The following is a 24628-nucleotide window of genomic DNA, read 5'->3' on the forward strand; positions in this document are numbered from 1 at the left end:
GCTGTTTTTGTAACTGCATTACCACGTGTTTTTCAAACTTCCACAATCAACGTTCGTTTTGACCACTTTCGGAACGTTTTTGAGGAAAAAAGTCAGACAAGCTAAAATCTTCCCCTGCTTCTCTGCTCTTCAGAGACTAAGTCGGATTTCAAATCGGTGCAACCAATCTGTAACTATAGCCGTTTTCGTAACCCATCGCCTCTCTTTCAAGTGTCTGTAAATCATGTCAGCAGCAAGGCAATTCATTACTTTCCAAAACAACTATCGTTTTGACCACTAAACAAACCGTTTGACAAACATAGTTTGGCTTAAAATCTTACTCCACTTCTCTGCTTCTCAAAGTCGGAAACGCTTTTTAAATTGGGTCTACCGTTCTCGTGGGAGAGCGATTTAATTAACCCCTCACCTGCTCTTCACTAACAGCTCTCTGTGTCAATACTGATATTCCAAAACGATACCGTTGGCTAGGATACTCGCAGACGCTGCAGGGCCAAAATCATGAGGAGACACTCCTCCTACACCGTTAAGCTAGAAATGCCGTTCCAATATCAACAATTCCGCAACTGTCGCGATCGAGTTGTTTGCATAGAATTTTTGATATCTGTTATACTTGTTCCGTTATTCACTTTCTTGTCCTCTTTTTGTCCTCCATCCGCTTTCATTGGATTTCTCAAGATACTAAAGTGCCCCATTGTGACATCATCACTTCCAACTGACATTCTCTGTAAGTGAAATCAAGCTACCTTTGACACAAATCAGCTAATAACTCCACTTTGCAACCACTTAGACAAAACATTTCAAGTTCCCCAGCTTCGTCTACTTCTCTGCTACTCAAATCGGGAGTTTGGAGAAGAAATGATATTCACATCAAAAGTTACAGCAGTTTAAGTAAGAGCACCAAGATCATTTTCTGTAACATTTTGGCAAACAGTGTCCATTTTGACCAATACGTCAACAAGTTAGACAAAAAGTCAGAGTGTATGGGATATTCGTCTACTTCTCTGCTATTCATAGCTGTGTGCAGAATCAAAATATTCCATACGGAACTTACGGTACAGCTGTTTTTGTAACTGCATTACCACGTGTTTTTCAAACTTCCACAATCAACGTTCGTTTTGACCACTTTCGGAACGTTTTTGAGGAAAAAAGTCAGACAAGCTAAAATCTTCCCCTGCTTCTCTGCTCTTCAGAGACTAAGTCGGATTTCAAATCGGTGCAACCAATCTGTAACTATAGCCGTTTTCGTAACCCATCGCCTCTCTTTCAAGTGTCTGTAAATCATGTCAGCAGCAAGGCAATTCATTACTTTCCAAAACAACTATCGTTTTGACCACTAAACAAACAGTTTGACAAACATAGTTTGGCTTAAAATCTTACTCCACTTCTCTGCTTCTCAAAGTCGGAAACGCTTTTTAAATTGGGTCTACCGTTCTCGTGGGAGAGCGATTTAATTAACCCCTAACCTGCTCTTCACTAACAGCTCTCTGTGTCAATACTGATATTCCAAAACGATACCGTTGGCTAGGATACTCGCAGACGCTGCAGGGCCAAAATCATGAGGAGACACTCCTCCTACACCGTTAAGCTAGAAATGCCGTTCCAATATCAACAATTCCGCAACTGTCGCGATCGAGTTGTTTGCATAGAATTTTTGATATCTGTTATACTTGTTCCGTTATTCACTTTCTTGTCCTCTTTTTGTCCTCCATCCGCTTTCATTGGATTTCTCAAGATACTAAAGTGCCCCATTGTGACATCATCACTTCCAACTGACATTCTCTGTAAGTGAAATCAAGCTACCTTTGACACAAATCAGCTAATAACTCCACTTTGCAACCACTTAGACAAAACATTTTAAGTTCCCCAGCTTCGTCTACTTCTCTGCTACTCAAATCGGGAGTTTGGAGAAGAAATTATATTCACATCAAAAGTTACAGCAGTTTAAGTAAGAGCACCAAGATCATTTTCTGTAACATTTTGGCAAACAGTGTCCATTTTGACCAATACGTCAACAAGTTAGACAAAAAGTCAGAGTGTATGGGATATTCGTCTACTTCTCTGCTATTCATAGCTGTGTGCAGAATCAAAATATTCCATACGGAACTTACGGTACAGCTGTTTTTGTAACTGCATTACCACGTGTTTTTCAAACTTCCACAAACAACGTTCGTTTTGACCACTTTTGGAACGTTTTTGAGGAAAAAAGTCAGACAAGCTAAAATCTTCCCCTGCTTCTCTGCTCTTCAGAGACTAAGTCGGATTTCAAATCGGTGCAACCAATCTGTAACTATAGCCGTTTTCGTAACCCATCGCCTCTCTTTCAAGTGTCTGTAAATCATGTCAGCAGCAAGGCAATTCATTACTTTCCAAAACAACTATCGTTTTGACCACTAAACAAACAGTTTGACAAACATAGTTTGGCTTAAAATCTTACTCCACTTCTCTGCTTCTCAAAGGCGGAAACGCTTTTTAAATTTGGTCTACCGTTCTCGTGGGAGAGCGATTTAATTAACCCCTAACCTGCTCTTCACTAACAGCTCTCTGTGTCAATACTGATATTCCAAAACGATACCGTTGGCTAGGATACTCGCAGACGCTGCAGGGCCAAAATCATGAGGAGACACTCCTCCTACACCGTTAAGCTAGAAATGCCGTTCCAATATCAACAATTCCGCAACTGTCGCGATCGAGTTGTTTGCATAGAATTTTTGATATCTGTTATACTTGTTCCGTTATTCACTTTCTTGTCCTCTTTTTGTCCTCCATCCGCTTTCATTGGATTTCTCAAGATACTAAAGTGCCCCATTGTGACATCATCACTTCCAACTGACATTCTCTGTAAGTGAAATCAAGCTACCTTTGACACAAATCAGCTAATAACTCCACTTTGCAACCACTTAGACAAAACATTTCAAGTTCCCCAGCTTCGTCTACTTCTCTGCTACTCAAATCGGGAGTTTGGAGAAGAAATGATATTCACATCAAAAGTTACAGCAGTTTAAGTAAGAGCACCAAGATCATTTTCTGTAACATTTTGGCAAACAGTGTCCATTTTGACCAATACGTCAACAAGTTAGACAAAAAGTCAGAGTGTATGGGATATTCGTCTACTTCTCTGCTATTCATAGCTGTGTGCAGAATCAAAATATTCCATACGGAACTTACGGTACAGCTGTTTTTGTAACTGCATTACCACGTGTTTTTCAAACTTCCACAAACAACGTTCGTTTTGACCACTTTCGGAACGTTTTTGAGGAAAAAAGTCCGACAAGCTAAAATCTTCCCCTGCTTCTCTGCTCTTCAGAGACTAAGTCGGATTTCAAATCGGTGCAACCAATCTGTAACTATAGCCGTTTTCGTAACCCATCGCCTCTCTTTCAAGTGTCTGTAAATCATGTCAGCAGCAAGGCAATTCATTACTTTCCAAAACAACTATCGTTTTGACCACTAAACAAACAGTTTGACAAACATAGTTTGGCTTAAAATCTTACTCCACTTCTCTGCTTCTCAAAGGCGGAAACGCTTTTTAAATTGGGTCTACCGTTCTCGTGGGAGAGCGATTTAATTAACCCCTAACCTGCTCTTCACTAACAGCTCTCTGTGTCAATACTGATATTCCAAAACGATACCGTTGGCTAGGATACTCGCAGACGCTGCAGGGCCAAAATCATGAGGAGACACTCCTCCTACACCGTTAAGCTAGAAATGCCGTTCCAATATCAACAATTCCGCAACTGTCGCGATCGAGTTGTTTGCATAGAATTTTTGATATCTGTTATACTTGTTCCGTTATTCACTTTCTTGTCCTCTTTTTGTCCTCCATCCGCTTTCATTGGATTTCTCAAGATACTAAAGTGCCCCATTGTGACATCATCACTTCCAACTGACATTCTCTGTAAGTGAAATCAAGCTACCTTTGACACAAATCAGCTAATAACTCCACTTTGCAACCACTTAGACAAAACATTTTAAGTTCCCCAGCTTCGTCTACTTCTCTGCTACTCAAATCGGGAGTTTGGAGAAGAAATTATATTCACATCAAAAGTTACAGCAGTTTAAGTAAGAGCACCAAGATCATTTTCTGTAACATTTTGGCAAACAGTGTCCATTTTGACCAATACGTCAACAAGTTAGACAAAAAGTCAGAGTGTATGGGATATTCGTCTACTTCTCTGCTATTCATAGCTGTGTGCAGAATCAAAATATTCCATACGGAACTTACGGTACAGCTGTTTTTGTAACTGCATTACCACGTGTTTTTCAAACTTCCACAAACAACGTTCGTTTTGACCACTTTTGGAACGTTTTTGAGGAAAAAAGTCAGACAAGCTAAAATCTTCCCCTGCTTCTCTGCTCTTCAGAGACTAAGTCGGATTTCAAATCGGTGCAACCAATCTGTAACTATAGCCGTTTTCGTAACCCATCGCCTCTCTTTCAAGTGTCTGTAAATCATGTCAGCAGCAAGGCAATTCATTACTTTCCAAAACAACTATCGTTTTGACCACTAAACAAACAGTTTGACAAACATAGTTTGGCTTAAAATCTTACTCCACTTCTCTGCTTCTCAAAGGCGGAAACGCTTTTTAAATTTGGTCTACCGTTCTCGTGGGAGAGCGATTTAATTAACCCCTAACCTGCTCTTCACTAACAGCTCTCTGTGTCAATACTGATATTCCAAAACGATACCGTTGGCTAGGATACTCGCAGACGCTGCAGGGCCAAAATCATGAGGAGACACTCCTCCTACACCGTTAAGCTAGAAATGCCGTTCCAATATCAACAATTCCGCAACTGTCGCGATCGAGTTGTTTGCATAGAATTTTTGATATCTGTTATACTTGTTCCGTTATTCACTTTCTTGTCCTCTTTTTGTCCTCCATCCGCTTTCATTGGATTTCTCAAGATACTAAAGTGCCCCATTGTGACATCATCACTTCCAACTGACATTCTCTGTAAGTGAAATCAAGCTACCTTTGACACAAATCAGCTAATAACTCCACTTTGCAACCACTTAGACAAAACATTTCAAGTTCCCCAGCTTCGTCTACTTCTCTGCTACTCAAATCGGGAGTTTGGAGAAGAAATGATATTCACATCAAAAGTTACAGCAGTTTAAGTAAGAGCACCAAGATCATTTTCTGTAACATTTTGGCAAACAGTGTCCATTTTGACCAATACGTCAACAAGTTAGACAAAAAGTCAGAGTGTATGGGATATTCGTCTACTTCTCTGCTATTCATAGCTGTGTGCAGAATCAAAATATTCCATACGGAACTTACGGTACAGCTGTTTTTGTAACTGCATTACCACGTGTTTTTCAAACTTCCACAAACAACGTTCGTTTTGACCACTTTCGGAACGTTTTTGAGGAAAAAAGTCCGACAAGCTAAAATCTTCCCCTGCTTCTCTGCTCTTCAGAGACTAAGTCGGATTTCAAATCGGTGCAACCAATCTGTAACTATAGCCGTTTTCGTAACCCATCGCCTCTCTTTCAAGTGTCTGTAAATCATGTCAGCAGCAAGGCAATTCATTACTTTCCAAAACAACTATCGTTTTGACCACTAAACAAACAGTTTGACAAACATAGTTTGGCTTAAAATCTTACTCCACTTCTCTGCTTCTCAAAGGCGGAAACGCTTTTTAAATTGGGTCTACCGTTCTCGTGGGAGAGCGATTTAATTAACCCCTAACCTGCTCTTCACTAACAGCTCTCTGTGTCAATACTGATATTCCAAAACGATACCGTTGGCTAGGATACTCGCAGGCGCTGCAGGGCCAAAATCATGAGGAGACACTCCTCCTACACCGTTAAGCTAGAAATGCCGTTCCAATATCAACAATTCCGCAACTGTCGCGATCGAGTTGTTTGCATAGAATTTTTGATATCTGTTATACTTGTTCCGTTATTCACTTTCTTGTCCTCTTTTTGTCCTCCATCCGCTTTCATTGGATTTCTCAAGATACTAAAGTGCCCCATTGTGACATCATCACTTCCAACTGACATTCTCTGTAAGTGAAATCAAGCTAGCTTTGACACAAATCAGCTAATAACTCCACTTTGCAACCACTTAGACAAAACATTTCAAGTTCCCCAGCTTCGTCTACTTCTCTGCTACTCAAATCGGGAGTTTGGAGAAGAAATGATATTCACATCAAAAGTTACAGCAGTTTAAGTAAGAGCACCAAGATCATTTTCTGTAACATTTTGGCAAACAGTGTCCATTTTGACCAATACGTCAACAAGTTAGACAAAAAGTCAGAGTGTATGGGATATTCGTCTACTTCTCTGCTATTCATAGCTGTGTGCAGAATCAAAATATTCCATACGGAACTTACGGTACAGCTGTTTTTGTAACTGCATTACCACGTGTTTTTCAAACTTCCACAAACAACGTTCGTTTTGACCACTTTCGGAACGTTTTTGAGGAAAAAAGTCCGACAAGCTAAAATCTTCCCCTGCTTCTCTGCTCTTCAGAGACTAAGTCGGATTTCAAATCGGTGCAACCAATCTGTAACTATAGCCGTTTTCGTAACCCATCGCCTCTCTTTCAAGTGTCTGTAAATCATGTCAGCAGCAAGGCAATTCATTACTTTCCAAAACAACTATCGTTTTGACCACTAAACAAACAGTTTGACAAACATAGTTTGGCTTAAAATCTTACTCCACTTCTCTGCTTCTCAAAGGCGGAAACGCTTTTTAAATTGGGTCTACCGTTCTCGTGGGAGAGCGATTTAATTAACCCCTAACCTGCTCTTCACTAACAGCTCTCTGTGTCAATACTGATATTCCAAAACGATACCGTTGGCTAGGATACTCGCAGACGCTGCAGGGCCAAAATCATGAGGAGACACTCCTCCTACACCGTTAAGCTAGAAATGCCGTTCCAATATCAACAATTCCGCAACTGTCGCGATCGAGTTGTTTGCATAGAATTTTTGATATCTGTTATACTTGTTCCGTTATTCACTTTCTTGTCCTCTTTTTGTCCTCCATCCGCTTTCATTGGATTTCTCAAGATACTAAAGTGCCCCATTGTGACATCATCACTTCCAACTGACATTCTCTGTAAGTGAAATCAAGCTACCTTTGACACAAATCAGCTAATAACTCCACTTTGCAACCACTTAGACAAAACATTTTAAGTTCCCCAGCTTCGTCTACTTCTCTGCTACTCAAATCGGGAGTTTGGAGAAGAAATTATATTCACATCAAAAGTTACAGCAGTTTAAGTAAGAGCACCAAGATCATTTTCTGTAACATTTTGGCAAACAGTGTCCATTTTGACCAATACGTCAACAAGTTAGACAAAAAGTCAGAGTGTATGGGATATTCGTCTACTTCTCTGCTATTCATAGCTGTGTGCAGAATCAAAATATTCCATACGGAACTTACGGTACAGCTGTTTTTGTAACTGCATTACCACGTGTTTTTCAAACTTCCACAAACAACGTTCGTTTTGACCACTTTTGGAACGTTTTTGAGGAAAAAAGTCAGACAAGCTAAAATCTTCCCCTGCTTCTCTGCTCTTCAGAGACTAAGTCGGATTTCAAATCGGTGCAACCAATCTGTAACTATAGCCGTTTTCGTAACCCATCGCCTCTCTTTCAAGTGTCTGTAAATCATGTCAGCAGCAAGGCAATTCATTACTTTCCAAAACAACTATCGTTTTGACCACTAAACAAACCGTTTGACAAACATAGTTTGGCTTAAAATCTTACTCCACTTCTCTGCTTCTCAAAGTCGGAAACGCTTTTTAAATTGGGTCTACCGTTCTCGTGGGAGAGCGATTTAATTAACCCCTCACCTGCTCTTCACTAACAGCTCTCTGTGTCAATACTGATATTCCAAAACGATACCGTTGGCTAGGATACTCGCAGACGCTGCAGGGCCAAAATCATGAGGAGACACTCCTCCTACACCGTTAAGCTAGAAATGCTGTTCCAATATCAACAATTCCGCAACTGTCGCGATCGAGTTGTTTGCATAGAATTTTTGATATCTGATATCTACTTCTCTGCTACTCAAATCGGGAGTTTGGAGAAGAAATGATATTCACATCAAAAGTTACAGCAGTTTAAGTAAGAGCACCAAGATCATTTTCTGTAACATTTTGGCAAACAGTGTCCATTTTGACCAATACGTCAACAAGTTAGACAAAAAGTCAGAGTGTATGGGATATTCGTCTACTTCTCTGCTATTCATAGCTGTGTGCAGAATCAAAATATTCCATACGGAACTTACGGTACAGCTGTTTTTGTAACTGCATTACCACGTGTTTTTCAAACTTCCACAAACAACGTTCGTTTTGACCACTTTCGGAACGTTTTTGAGGAAAAAAGTCCGACAAGCTAAAATCTTCCCCTGCTTCTCTGCTCTTCAGAGACTAAGTCGGATTTCAAATCGGTGCAACCAATCTGTAACTATAGCCGTTTTCGTAACCCATCGCCTCTCTTTCAAGTGTCTGTAAATCATGTCAGCAGCAAGGCAATTCATTACTTTCCAAAACAACTATCGTTTTGACCACTAAACAAACAGTTTGACAAACATAGTTTGGCTTAAAATCTTACTCCACTTCTCTGCTTCTCAAAGGCGGAAACGCTTTTTAAATTGGGTCTACCGTTCTCGTGGGAGAGCGATTTAATTAACCCCTAACCTGCTCTTCACTAACAGCTCTCTGTGTCAATACTGATATTCCAAAACGATACCGTTGGCTAGGATACTCGCAGACGCTGCAGGGCCAAAATCATGAGGAGACACTCCTCCTACACCGTTAAGCTAGAAATGCCGTTCCAATATCAACAATTCCGCAACTGTCGCGATCGAGTTGTTTGCATAGAATTTTTGATATCTGTTATACTTGTTCCGTTATTCACTTTCTTGTCCTCTTTTTGTCCTCCATCCGCTTTCATTGGATTTCTCAAGATACTAAAGTGCCCCATTGTGACATCATCACTTCCAACTGACATTCTCTGTAAGTGAAATCAAGCTACCTTTGACACAAATCAGCTAATAACTCCACTTTGCAACCACTTAGACAAAACATTTTAAGTTCCCCAGCTTCGTCTACTTCTCTGCTACTCAAATCGGGAGTTTGGAGAAGAAATTATATTCACATCAAAAGTTACAGCAGTTTAAGTAAGAGCACCAAGATCATTTTCTGTAACATTTTGGCAAACAGTGTCCATTTTGACCAATACGTCAACAAGTTAGACAAAAAGTCAGAGTGTATGGGATATTCGTCTACTTCTCTGCTATTCATAGCTGTGTGCAGAATCAAAATATTCCATACGGAACTTACGGTACAGCTGTTTTTGTAACTGCATTACCACGTGTTTTTCAAACTTCCACAAACAACGTTCGTTTTGACCACTTTTGGAACGTTTTTGAGGAAAAAAGTCAGACAAGCTAAAATCTTCCCCTGCTTCTCTGCTCTTCAGAGACTAAGTCGGATTTCAAATCGGTGCAACCAATCTGTAACTATAGCCGTTTTCGTAACCCATCGCCTCTCTTTCAAGTGTCTGTAAATCATGTCAGCAGCAAGGCAATTCATTACTTTCCAAAACAACTATCGTTTTGACCACTAAACAAACCGTTTGACAAACATAGTTTGGCTTAAAATCTTACTCCACTTCTCTGCTTCTCAAAGTCGGAAACGCTTTTTAAATTGGGTCTACCGTTCTCGTGGGAGAGCGATTTAATTAACCCCTCACCTGCTCTTCACTAACAGCTCTCTGTGTCAATACTGATATTCCAAAACGATACCGTTGGCTAGGATACTCGCAGACGCTGCAGGGCCAAAATCATGAGGAGACACTCCTCCTACACCGTTAAGCTAGAAATGCTGTTCCAATATCAACAATTCCGCAACTGTCGCGATCGAGTTGTTTGCATAGAATTTTTGATATCTGATATCTACTTCTCTGCTACTCAAATCGGGAGTTTGGAGAAGAAATGATATTCACATCAAAAGTTACAGCAGTTTAAGTAAGAGCACCAAGATCATTTTCTGTAACATTTTGGCAAACAGTGTCCATTTTGACCAATACGTCAACAAGTTAGACAAAAAGTCAGAGTGTATGGGATATTCGTCTACTTCTCTGCTATTCATAGCTGTGTGCAGAATCAAAATATTCCATACGGAACTTACGGTACAGCTGTTTTTGTAACTGCATTACCACGTGTTTTTCAAACTTCCACAAACAACGTTCGTTTTGACCACTTTCGGAACGTTTTTGAGGAAAAAAGTCCGACAAGCTAAAATCTTCCCCTGCTTCTCTGCTCTTCAGAGACTAAGTCGGATTTCAAATCGGTGCAACCAATCTGTAACTATAGCCGTTTTCGTAACCCATCGCCTCTCTTTCAAGTGTCTGTAAATCATGTCAGCAGCAAGGCAATTCATTACTTTCCAAAACAACTATCGTTTTGACCACTAAACAAACAGTTTGACAAACATAGTTTGGCTTAAAATCTTACTCCACTTCTCTGCTTCTCAAAGGCGGAAACGCTTTTTAAATTGGGTCTACCGTTCTCGTGGGAGAGCGATTTAATTAACCCCTAACCTGCTCTTCACTAACAGCTCTCTGTGTCAATACTGATATTCCAAAACGATACCGTTGGCTAGGATACTCGCAGACGCTGCAGGGCCAAAATCATGAGGAGACACTCCTCCTACACCGTTAAGCTAGAAATGCCGTTCCAATATCAACAATTCCGCAACTGTCGCGATCGAGTTGTTTGCATAGAATTTTTGATATCTGTTATACTTGTTCCGTTATTCACTTTCTTGTCCTCTTTTTGTCCTCCATCCGCTTTCATTGGATTTCTCAAGATACTAAAGTGCCCCATTGTGACATCATCACTTCCAACTGACATTCTCTGTAAGTGAAATCAAGCTACCTTTGACACAAATCAGCTAATAACTCCACTTTGCAACCACTTAGACAAAACATTTTCAAGTTCCCCAGCTTCGTCTACTTCTCTGCTACTCAAATCGGGAGTTTGGAGAAGAAATTATATTCACATCAAAAGTTACAGCAGTTTAAGTAAGAGCACCAAGATCATTTTCTGTAACATTTTGGCAAACAGTGTCCATTTTGACCAATACGTCAACAAGTTAGACAAAAAGTCAGAGTGTATGGGATATTCGTCTACTTCTCTGCTATTCATAGCTGTGTGCAGAATCAAAATATTCCATACGGAACTTACGGTACAGCTGTTTTTGTAACTGCATTACCACGTGTTTTTCAAACTTCCACAAACAACGTTCGTTTTGACCACTTTTGGAACGTTTTTGAGGAAAAAAGTCAGACAAGCTAAAATCTTCCCCTGCTTCTCTGCTCTTCAGAGACTAAGTCGGATTTCAAATCGGTGCAACCAATCTGTAACTATAGCCGTTTTCGTAACCCATCGCCTCTCTTTCAAGTGTCTGTAAATCATGTCAGCAGCAAGGCAATTCATTACTTTCCAAAACAACTATCGTTTTGACCACTAAACAAACCGTTTGACAAACATAGTTTGGCTTAAAATCTTACTCCACTTCTCTGCTTCTCAAAGTCGGAAACGCTTTTTAAATTGGGTCTACCGTTCTCGTGGGAGAGCGATTTAATTAACCCCTCACCTGCTCTTCACTAACAGCTCTCTGTGTCAATACTGATATTCCAAAACGATACCGTTGGCTAGGATACTCGCAGACGCTGCAGGGCCAAAATCATGAGGAGACACTCCTCCTACACCGTTAAGCTAGAAATGCCGTTCCAATATCAACAATTCCGCAACTGTCGCGATCGAGTTGTTTGCATAGAATTTTTGATATCTGTTATACTTGTTCCGTTATTCACTTTCTTGTCCTCTTTTTGTCCTCCATCCGCTTTCATTGGATTTCTCAAGATACTAAAGTGCCCCATTGTGACATCATCACTTCCAACTGACATTCTCTGTAAGTGAAATCAAGCTACCTTTGACACAAATCAGCTTATAACTCCACTTTGCAACCACTTAGACAAAACATTTCAAGTTCCCCAGCTTCGTCTACTTCTCTGCTACTCAAATCGGGAGTTTGGAGAAGAAATGATATTCACATCAAAAGTTACAGCAGTTTAAGTAAGAGCACCAAGATCATTTTCTGTAACATTTTGGCAAACAGTGTCCATTTTGACCAATACGTCAACAAGTTAGACAAAAAGTCAGAGTGTATGGGATATTCGTCTACTTCTCTGCTATTCATAGCTGTGTGCAGAATCAAAATATTCCATACGGAACTTACGGTACAGCTGTTTTTGTAACTGCATTACCACGTGTTTTTCAAACTTCCACAAACAACGTTCGTTTTGACCACTTTTCGGAACGTTTTTGAGGAAAAAAGTCAGACAAGCTAAAATCTTCCCCTGCTTCTCTGCTCTTCAGAGACTAAGTCGGATTTCAAATCGGTGCAACCAATCTGTAACTATAGCCGTTTTCGTAACCCATCGCCTCTCTTTCAAGTGTCTGTAAATCATGTCAGCAGCAAGGCAATTCATTACTTTCCAAAACAACTATCGTTTTGACCACTAAACAAACCGTTTGACAAACATAGTTTGGCTTAAAATCTTACTCCACTTCTCTGCTTCTCAAAGTCGGAAACGCTTTTTAAATTGGGTCTACCGTTCTCGTGGGAGAGCGATTTAATTAACCCCTCACCTGCTCTTCACTAACAGCTCTCTGTGTCAATACTGATATTCCAAAACGATACCGTTGGCTAGGATACTCGCAGACGCTGCAGGGCCAAAATCATGAGGAGACACTCCTCCTACACCGTTAAGCTAGAAATGCCGTTCCAATATCAACAATTCCGCAACTGTCGCGATCGAGTTGTTTGCATAGAATTTTTGATATCTGTTATACTTGTTCCGTTATTCACTTTCTTGTCCTCTTTTTGTCCTCCATCCGCTTTCATTGGATTTCTCAAGATACTAAAGTGCCCCATTGTGACATCATCACTTCCAACTGACATTCTCTGTAAGTGAAATCAAGCTACCTTTGACACAAATCAGCTAATAACTCCACTTTGCAACCACTTAGACAAAACATTTTAAGTTCCCCAGCTTCGTCTACTTCTCTGCTACTCAAATCGGGAGTTTGGAGAAGAAATTATATTCACATCAAAAGTTACAGCAGTTTAAGTAAGAGCACCAAGATCATTTTCTGTAACAGTTTGGCAAACAGTGTCCATTTTGACCAATACGTCAACAAGTTAGACAAAAAGTCAGAGTGTATGGGATATTCGTCTACTTCTCTGCTATTCATAGCTGTGTGCAGAATCAAAATATTCCATACGGAACTTACGGTACAGCTGTTTTTGTAACTGCATTACCACGTGTTTTTCAAACTTCCACAAACAACGTTCGTTTTGACCACTTTCGGAACGTTTTTGAGGAAAAAAGTCCGACAAGCTAAAATCTTCCCCTGCTTCTCTGCTCTTCAGAGACTAAGTCGGATTTCAAATCGGTGCAACCAATCTGTAACTATAGCCGTTTTCGTAACCCATCGCCTCTCTTTCAAGTGTCTGTAAATCATGTCAGCAGCAAGGCAATTCATTACTTTCCAAAACAACTATCGTTTTGACCACTAAACAAACCGTTTGACAAACATAGTTTGGCTTAAAATCTTACTCCACTTCTCTGCTTCTCAAAGTCGGAAACGCTTTTTAAATTGGGTCTACCGTTCTCGTGGGAGAGCGATTTAATTAACCCCTCACCTGCTCTTCACTAACAGCTCTCTGTGTCAATACTGATATTCCAAAACGATACCGTTGGCTAGGATACTCGCAGACGCTGCAGGGCCAAAATCATGAGGAGACACTCCTCCTACACCGTTAAGCTAGAAATGCCGTTCCAATATCAACAATTCCGCAACTGTCGCGATCGAGTTGTTTGCATAGAATTTTTGATATCTGTTATACTTGTTCCGTTATTCACTTTCTTGTCCTCTTTTTGTCCTCCATCCGCTTTCATTGGATTTCTCAAGATACTAAAGTGCCCCATTGTGACATCATCACTTCCAACTGACATTCTCTGTAAGTGAAATCAAGCTACCTTTGACACAAATCAGCTAATAACTCCACTTTGCAACCACTTAGACAAAACATTTCAAGTTCCCCAGCTTCGTCTACTTCTCTGCTACTCAAATCGGGAGTTTGGAGAAGAAATGATATTCACATCAAAAGTTACAGCAGTTTAAGTAAGAGCACCAAGATCATTTTCTGTAACATTTTGGCAAACAGTGTCCATTTTGACCAATACGTCAACAAGTTAGACAAAAAGTCAGAGTGTATGGGATATTCGTCTACTTCTCTGCTATTCATAGCTGTGTGCAGAATCAAAATATTCCATACGGAACTTACGGTACAGCTGGTTTTTGTAACTGCATTACCACGTGTTTTTCAAACTTCCACAAACAACGTTCGTTTTGACCACTTTCGGAACGTTTTTGAGGAAAAAAGTCCGACAAGCTAAAATCTTCCCCTGCTTCTCTGCTCTTCAGAGACTAAGTCGGATTTCAAATCGGTGCAACCAATCTGTAACTATAGCCGTTTTCGTAACCCATCGCCTCTCTTTCAAGTGTCTGTAAATCATGTCAGCAGCAAGGCAATTCATTACTTTCCAAAACAACTATCGTTTTGACCACTAAACAAACAGTTTGACAAACATAGTTTGGCTTAAAATCTTACTCCACTTCTCTGCTTCTCAAAGGCGGAAACACTTTTTAAATTTGGTCTACCGTTCTCGTGGGAGAGCGATTTAATTAACCCCTAACCTGCTCTTCACTAACAGCTCTCTGTGTCAATACTGATATTCCAAAACGATACCGTTGGCTAGGATACTCGCAGACGCTGCAGGGCCAAAATCATGAGGAGACACTCCTCCTACACCGTTAAGCTAGAAATGCCGTTCCAATATCAACAATTCCGCAACTGTCGCGATCGAGTTGTTTGCATAGAATTTTTGATATCTGTTATACTTGTTCCGTTATTCACTTTCTTGTCCTCTTTTTGTCCTCCATCCGCTTTCATTGGATTTCTCAAGATACTAAAGTGCCCCATTGTGACATCATCACTTCCAACTGACATTCTCTGTAAGTGAAATCAAGCTACCTTTGACACAAATCAGCTAATAACTCCACTTTGCAACCACTTAGACAAAACATTTCAAGTTCCCCAGCTTCGTCTACTTCTCTGCTACTCAAATCGGGAGTTTGGAGAAGAAATGATATTCACATCAAAAGTTACAGCAGTTTAAGTAAGAGCACCAAGATCATTTTCTGTAACATTTTGGCAAACAGTGTCCATTTTGACCAATACGTCAACAAGTTAGACAAAAAGTCAGAGTGTATGGGATATTCGTCTACTTCTCTGCTATTCATAGCTGTGTGCAGAATCAAAATATTCCATACGGAACTTACGGTACAGCTGGTTTTTGTAACTGCATTACCACGTGTTTTTCAAACTTCCACAAACAACGTTCGTTTTGACCACTTTCGGAACGTTTTTGAGGAAAAAAGTCCGACAAGCTAAAATCTTCCCCTGCTTCTCTGCTCTTCAGAGACTAAGTCGGATTTCAAATCGGTGCAACCAATCTGTAACTATAGCCGTTTTCGTAACCCATCGCCTCTCTTTCAAGTGTCTGTAAATCATGTCAGCAGCAAGGCAATTCATTACTTTCCAAAACAACTATCGTTTTGACCACTAAACAAACAGTTTGACAAACATAGTTTGGCTTAAAATCTTACTCCACTTCTCTGCTTCTCAAAGGCGGAAACACTTTTTAAATTTGGTCTACCGTTCTCGTGGGAGAGCGATTTAATTAACCCCTAACCTGCTCTTCACTAACAGCTCTCTGTGTCAATACTGATATTCCAAAACGATACCGTTGGCTAGGATACTCGCAGACGCTGCAGGGCCAAAATCATGAGGAGACACTCCTCCTACACCGTTAAGCTAGAAATGCCGTTCCAATATCAACAATTCCGCAACTGTCGCGATCGAGTTGTTTGCATAGAATTTTTGATATCTGTTATACTTGTTCCGTTATTCACTTTCTTGTCCTCTTTTTGTCCTCCATCCGCTTTCATTGGATTTCTCAAGATACTAAAGTGCCCCATTGTGACATCATCACTTCCAACTGACATTCTCTGTAAGTGAAATCAAGCTACCTTTGACACAAATCAGCTAATAACTCCACTTTGCAACCACTTAGACAAAACATTTTAAGTTCCCCAGCTTCGTCTACTTCTCTGCTACTCAAATCGGGAGTTTGGAGAAGAAATGATATTCACATCAAAAGTTACAGCAGTTTAAGTAAGAGCACCAAGATCATTTTCTGTAACATTTTGGCAAACAGTGTCCATTTTGACCAATACGTCAACAAGTTAGACAAAAAGTCAGAGTGTATGGGATATTCGTCTACTTCTCTGCTATTCATAGCTGTGTGCAGAATCAAAATATTCCATACGGAACTTACGGTACAGCTGTTTTTGTAACTGCATTACCACGTGTTTTTCAAACTTCCACAAACAACGTTCGTTTTGACCACTTTTGGAACGTTTTTGAGGAAAAAAGTCAGACAAGCTAAAATCTTCCCCTGCTTCTCTGCTCTTCAGAGACTAAGTCGGATTTCAAATCGGTGCAACCAATCTGTAACTATAGCCGTTTTCGTAACCCATCGCCTCTCTTTCAAGTGTCTGTAAATCATGTCAGCAGCAAGGCAATTCATTACTTTCCAAAACAACTATCGTTTTGACCACTAAACAAACAGTTTGACAAACATAGTTTGGCTTAAAATCTTACTCCACTTCTCTGCTTCTCAAAGGCGGAAACGCTTTTTAAATTTGGTCTACCGTTCTCGTGGGAGAGCGATTTAATTAACCCCTAACCTGCTCTTCACTAACAGCTCTCTGTGTCAATACTGATATTCCAAAACGATACCGTTGGCTAGGATACTCGCAGACGCTGCAGGGCCAAAATCATGAGGAGACACTCCTCCTACACCGTTAAGCTAGAAATGCCGTTCCAATATCAACAATTCCGCAACTGTCGCGATCGAGTTGTTTGCATAGAATTTTTGATATCTGTTATACTTGTTCCGTTATTCACTTTCTTGTCCTCTTTTTGTCCTCCATCCGCTTTCATTGGATTTCTCAAGATACTAAAGTGCCCCATTGTGACATCATCACTTCCAACTGACATTCTCTGTAAGTGAAATCAAGCTACCTTTGACACAAATCAGCTAATAACTCCACTTTGCAACCACTTAGACAAAACATTTCAAGTTCCCCAGCTTCGTCTACTTCTCTGCTACTCAAATCGGGAGTTTGGAGAAGAAATGATATTCACATCAAAAGTTACAGCAGTTTAAGTAAGAGCACCAAGATCATTTTCTGTAACATTTTGGCAAACAGTGTCCATTTTGACCAATACGTCAACAAGTTAGACAAAAAGTCAGAGTGTATGGGATATTCGTCTACTTCTCTGCTATTCATAGCTGTGTGCAGAATCAAAATATTCCATACGGAACTTACGGTACAGCTGTTTTTGTAACTGCATTACCACGTGTTTTTCAAACTTCCACAAACAACGTTCGTTTTGACCACTTTCGGAACGTTTTTGAGGAAAAAAGTCCGACAAGCTAAAATCTTCCCCTGCTTCTCTGCTCTTCAGAGACTAAGTCGGATTTCAAATCGGTGCAACCAATCTGTAACTATAGCCGTTTTCGTAACCCATCGCCTCTCTTTCAAGTGTCTGTAAATCATGTCAGCAGCAAGGCAATTCATTACTTTCCAAAACAACTATCGTTTTGACCACTAAACAAACAGTTTGACAAACATAGTTTGGCTTAAAATCTTACTCCACTTCTCTGCTTCTCAAAGGCGGAAACGCTTTTTAAATTGGGTCTACCGTTCTCGTGGGAGAGCGATTTAATTAACCCCTAACCTGCTCTTCACTAACAGCTCTCTGTGTCAATACTGATATTCCAAAACGATACCGTTGGCTAGGATACTCGCAGGCGCTGCAGGGCCAAAATCATGAGGAGACACTCCTCCTACACCGTTAAGCTAGAAATGCCGTTCCAATATCAACAATTCCGCAACTGTCGCGATCGAGTTGTTTGCATAGAATTTTTGATATCTGTTATACTTGTTCCGTTATTCACTTTCTTGTCCTCTTTTTGTCCTCCATCCGCTTTCATTGGATTTCTCAAGATACTAAAGTGCCCCATTGTGACATCATCACTTCCAACTGACATTCTCTGTAAGTGAAATCAAGCTAGCTTTGACACAAATCAGCTAATAACTCCACTTTGCAACCACTTAGACAAAACATTTCAAGTTCCCCAGCTTCGTCTACTTCTCTGCTACTCAAATCGGGAGTTTGGAGAAGAAATGATATTCACATCAAAAGTTACAGCAGTTTAAGTAAGAGCACCAAGATCATTTTCTGTAACATTTTGGCAAACAGTGTCCATTTTGACCAATACGTCAACAAGTTAGACAAAAAGTCAGAGTGTATGGGATATTCGTCTACTTCTCTGCTATTCATAGCTGTGTGCAGAATCAAAATATTCCATACGGAACTTACGGTACAGCTGTTTTTGTAACTGCATTACCACGTGTTTTTCAAACTTCCACAAACAACGTTCGTTTTGACCACTTTCGGAACGTTTTTGAGGAAAAAAGTCCGACAAGCTAAAATCTTCCCCTGCTTCTCTGCTCTTCAGAGACTAAGTCGGATTTCAAATCGGTGCAACCAATCTGTAACTATAGCCGTTTTCGTAACCCATCGCCTCTCTTTCAAGTGTCTGTAAATCATGTCAGCAGCAAGGCAATTCATTACTTTCCAAAACAACTATCGTTTTGACCACTAAACAAACAGTTTGACAAACATAGTTTGGCTTAAAATCTTACTCCACTTCTCTGCTTCTCAAAGGCGGAAACGCTTTTTAAATTGGGTCTACCGTTCTCGTGGGAGAGCGATTTAATTAACCCCTAACCTGCTCTTCACTAACAGCTCTCTGTGTCAATACTGATATTCCAAAACGATACCGTTGGCTAGGATACTCGCAGACGCTGCAGGGCCAAAATCATGAGGAGACACTCCTCCTACACCGTTAAGCTAGAAATGCCGTTCCAATATCAACAATTCCGCAACTGTCGCGATCGAGTTGTTTGCATAGAATTTTTGATATCTGTTATACTTGTTCCGTTATTCACTTTCTTGTCCTCTTTTTGTCCTCCATCCGCTTTCATTGGATTTCTCAAGATACTAAAGTGCCCCATTGTGACATCATCACTTCCAACTGACATTCTCTGTAAGTGAAATCAAGCTACCTTTGACACAAATCAGCTAATAACTCCACTTTGCAACCACTTAGACAAAACATTTTAAGTTCCCCAGCTTCGTCTACTTCTCTGCTACTCAAATCGGGAGTTTGGAGAAGAAATGATATTCACATCAAAAGTTACAGCAGTTTAAGTAAGAGCACCAAGATCATTTTCTGTAACATTTTGGCAAACAGTGTCCATTTTGACCAATACGTCAACAAGTTAGACAAAAAGTCAGAGTGTATGGGATATTCGTCTACTTCTCTGCTATTCATAGCTGTGTGCAGAATCAAAATATTCCATACGGAACTTACGGTACAGCTGTTTTTGTAACTGCATTACCACGTGTTTTTCAAACTTCCACAAACAACGTTCGTTTTGACCACTTTCGGAACGTTTTTGAGGAAAAAAGTCCGACAAGCTAAAATCTTCCCCTGCTTCTCTGCTCTTCAGAGACTAAGTCGGATTTCAAATCGGTGCAACCAATCTGTAACTATAGCCGTTTTCGTAACCCATCGCCTCTCTTTCAAGTGTCTGTAAATCATGTCAGCAGCAAGGCAATTCATTACTTTCCAAAACAACTATCGTTTTGACCACTAAACAAACAGTTTGACAAACATAGTTTGGCTTAAAATCTTACTCCACTTCTCTGCTTCTCAAAGGCGGAAACGCTTTTTAAATTGGGTCTACCGTTCTCGTGGGAGAGCGATTTAATTAACCCCTAACCTGCTCTTCACTAACAGCTCTCTGTGTCAATACTGATATTCCAAAACGATACCGTTGGCTAGGATACTCGCAGACGCTGCAGGGCCAAAATCATGAGGAGACACTCCTCCTACACCGTTAAGCTAGAAATGCCGTTCCAATATCAACAATTCCGCAACTGTCGCGATCGAGTTGTTTGCATAGAATTTTTGATATCTGTTATACTTGTTCCGTTATTCACTTTCTTGTCCTCTTTTTGTCCTCCATCCGCTTTCATTGGATTTCTCAAGATACTAAAGTGCCCCATTGTGACATCATCACTTCCAACTGACATTCTCTGTAAGTGAAATCAAGCTACCTTTGACACAAATCAGCTAATAACTCCACTTTGCAACCACTTAGACAAAACATTTTAAGTTCCCCAGCTTCGTCTACTTCTCTGCTACTCAAATCGGGAGTTTGGAGAAGAAATTATATTCACATCAAAAGTTACAGCAGTTTAAGTAAGAGCACCAAGATCATTTTCTGTAACATTTTGGCAAACAGTGTCCATTTTGACCAATACGTCAACAAGTTAGACAAAAAGTCAGAGTGTATGGGATATTCGTCTACTTCTCTGCTATTCATAGCTGTGTGCAGAATCAAAATATTCCATACGGAACTTACGGTACAGCTGTTTTTGTAACTGCATTACCACGTGTTTTTCAAACTTCCACAAACAACGTTCGTTTTGACCACTTTCGGAACGTTTTTGAGGAAAAAAGTCCGACAAGCTAAAATCTTCCCCTGCTTCTCTGCTCTTCAGAGACTAAGTCGGATTTCAAATCGGTGCAACCAATCTGTAACTATAGCCGTTTTCGTAACCCATCGCCTCTCTTTCAAGTGTCTGTAAATCATGTCAGCAGCAAGGCAATTCATTACTTTCCAAAACAACTATCGTTTTGACCACTAAACAAACAGTTTGACAAACATAGTTTGGCTTAAAATCTTACTCCACTTCTCTGCTTCTCAAAGGCGGAAACGCTTTTTAAATTGGGTCTACCGTTCTCGTGGGAGAGCGATTTAATTAACCCCTAACCTGCTCTTCACTAACAGCTCTCTGTGTCAATACTGATATTCCAAAACGATACCGTTGGCTAGGATACTCGCAGACGCTGCAGGGCCAAAATCATGAGGAGACACTCCTCCTACACCGTTAAGCTAGAAATGCCGTTCCAATATCAACAATTCCGCAACTGTCGCGATCGAGTTGTTTGCATAGAATTTTTGATATCTGTTATACTTGTTCCGTTATTCACTTTCTTGTCCTCTTTTTGTCCTCCATCCGCTTTCATTGGATTTCTCAAGATACTAAAGTGCCCCATTGTGACATCATCACTTCCAACTGACATTCTCTGTAAGTGAAATCAAGCTACCTTTGACACAAATCAGCTAATAACTCCACTTTGCAACCACTTAGACAAAACATTTTAAGTTCCCCAGCTTCGTCTACTTCTCTGCTACTCAAATCGGGAGTTTGGAGAAGAAATTATATTCACATCAAAAGTTACAGCAGTTTAAGTAAGAGCACCAAGATCATTTTCTGTAACATTTTGGCAAACAGTGTCCATTTTGACCAATACGTCAACAAGTTAGACAAAAAGTCAGAGTGTATGGGATATTCGTCTACTTCTCTGCTATTCATAGCTGTGTGCAGAATCAAAATATTCCATACGGAACTTACGGTACAGCTGTTTTTGTAACTGCATTACCACGTGTTTTTCAAACTTCCACAAACAACGTTCGTTTTGACCACTTTTGGAACGTTTTTGAGGAAAAAAGTCAGACAAGCTAAAATCTTCCCCTGCTTCTCTGCTCTTCAGAGACTAAGTCGGATTTCAAATCGGTGCAACCAATCTGTAACTATAGCCGTTTTCGTAACCCATCGCCTCTCTTTCAAGTGTCTGTAAATCATGTCAGCAGCAAGGCAATTCATTACTTTCCAAAACAACTATCGTTTTGACCACTAAACAAACAGTTTGACAAACATAGTTTGGCTTAAAATCTTACTCCACTTCTCTGCTTCTCAAAGGCGGAAACGCTTTTTAAATTTGGTCTACCGTTCTCGTGGGAGAGCGATTTAATTAACCCCTAACCTGCTCTTCACTAACAGCTCTCTGTGTCAATACTGATATTCCAAAACGATACCGTTGGCTAGGATACTCGCAGACGCTGCAGGGCCAAAATCATGAGGAGACACTCCTCCTACACCGTTAAGCTAGAAATGCCGTTCCAATATCAACAATTCCGCAACTGTCGCGATCGAGTTGTTTGCATAGAATTTTTGATATCTGTTATACTTGTTCCGTTATTCACTTTCTTGTCCTCTTTTTGTCCTCCATCCGCTTTCATTGGATTTCTCAAGATACTAAAGTGCCCCATTGTGACATCATCACTTCCAACTGACATTCTCTGTAAGTGAAATCAAGCTACCTTTTTTTTATTTTTTTTTTTAATTTTACCTTTATTTAACCAGGCAAGTCAGTTAAGAACAAATTCTTATTTTCAATGACGGCCTAGGAACAGTGGGTTAACTGCCTGTTCAGGGGCAGAACGACAGATTTGTACCTTGTCAGCTCGGGGATTTGAACTTGCAACCTTCCGGTTACTAGTCCAACGCTCTAACCACTAGGCTACCCTGCCGCCCCTTTGACACAAATCAGCTAATAACTCCACTTTGCAACCACTTAGACAAAACATTTCAAGTTCCCCAGCTTCGTCTACTTCTCTGCTACTCAAATCGGGAGTTTGGAGAAGAAATTATATTCACATCAAAAGTTACAGCAGTTTAAGTAAGAGCACCAAGATCATTTTCTGTAACATTTTGGCAAACAGTGTCCATTTTGACCAATACGTCAACAAGTTAGACAAAAAGTCAGAGTGTATGGGATATTCGTCTACTTCTCTGCTATTCATAGCTGTGTGCAGAATCAAAATATTCCATACGGAACTTACGGTACAGCTGTTTTTGTAACTGCATTACCACGTGTTTTTCAAACTTCCACAAACAACGTTCGTTTTGACCACTTTCGGAACGTTTTTGAGGAAAAAAGTCCGACAAGCTAAAATCTTCCCCTGCTTCTCTGCTCTTCAGAGACTAAGTCGGATTTCAAATCGGTGCAACCAATCTGTAACTATAGCCGTTTTCGTAACCCATCGCCTCTCTTTCAAGTGTCTGTAAATCATGTCAGCAGCAAGGCAATTCATTACTTTCCAAAACAACTATCGTTTTGACCACTAAACAAACAGTTTGACAAACATAGTTTGGCTTAAAATCTTACTCCACTTCTCTGCTTCTCAAAGGCGGAAACGCTTTTTAAATTGGGTCTACCGTTCTCGTGGGAGAGCGATTTAATTAACCCCTAACCTGCTCTTCACTAACAGCTCTCTGTGTCAATACTGATATTCCAAAACGATACCGTTGGCTAGGATACTCGCAGGCGCTGCAGGGCCAAAATCATGAGGAGACACTCCTCCTACACCGTTAAGCTAGAAATGCCGTTCCAATATCAACAATTCCGCAACTGTCGCGATCGAGTTGTTTGCATAGAATTTTTGATATCTGTTATACTTGTTCCGTTATTCACTTTCTTGTCCTCTTTTTGTCCTCCATCCGCTTTCATTGGATTTCTCAAGATACTAAAGTGCCCCATTGTGACATCATCACTTCCAACTGACATTCTCTGTAAGTGAAATCAAGCTACCTTTTTTTTTTTTTTTTTTTTATTTTACCTTTATTTAACCAGGCAAGTCAGTTAAGAACAAATTCTTATTTTCAATGACGGCCTAGGAACAGTGGGTTAACTGCCTGTTCAGGGGCAGAACGACAGATTTGTACCTTGTCAGCTCGGGGATTTGAACTTGCAACCTTCCGGTTACTAGTCCAACGCTCTAACCACTAGGCTACCCTGCCGCCCCTTTGACACAAATCAGCTAATAACTCCACTTTGCAACCACTTAGACAAAACATTTCAAGTTCCCCAGCTTCGTCTACTTCTCTGCTACTCAAATCGGGAGTTTGGAGAAGAAATTATATTCACATCAAAAGTTACAGCAGTTTAAGTAAGAGCACCAAGATCATTTTCTGTAACATTTTGGCAAACAGTGTCCATTTTGACCAATACGTCAACAAGTTAGACAAAAAGTCAGAGTGTATGGGATATTCGTCTACTTCTCTGCTATTCATAGCTGTGTGCAGAATCAAAATATTCCATACGGAACTTACGGTACAGCTGTTTTTGTAACTGCATTACCACGTGTTTTTCAAACTTCCACAAACAACGTTCGTTTTGACCACTTTCGGAACGTTTTTGAGGAAAAAAGTCCGACAAGCTAAAATCTTCCCCTGCTTCTCTGCTCTTCAGAGACTAAGTCGGATTTCAAATCGGTGCAACCAATCTGTAACTATAGCCGTTTTCGTAACCCATCGCCTCTCTTTCAAGTGTCTGTAAATCATGTCAGCAGCAAGGCAATTCATTACTTTCCAAAACAACTATCGTTTTGACCACTAAACAAACAGTTTGACAAACATAG

This window comes from Oncorhynchus mykiss, chromosome 21 (genome assembly GCF_013265735.2).
Source record: "Oncorhynchus mykiss isolate Arlee chromosome 21, USDA_OmykA_1.1, whole genome shotgun sequence".
Lineage (NCBI taxonomy): Eukaryota > Metazoa > Chordata > Actinopteri > Salmoniformes > Salmonidae > Oncorhynchus > Oncorhynchus mykiss.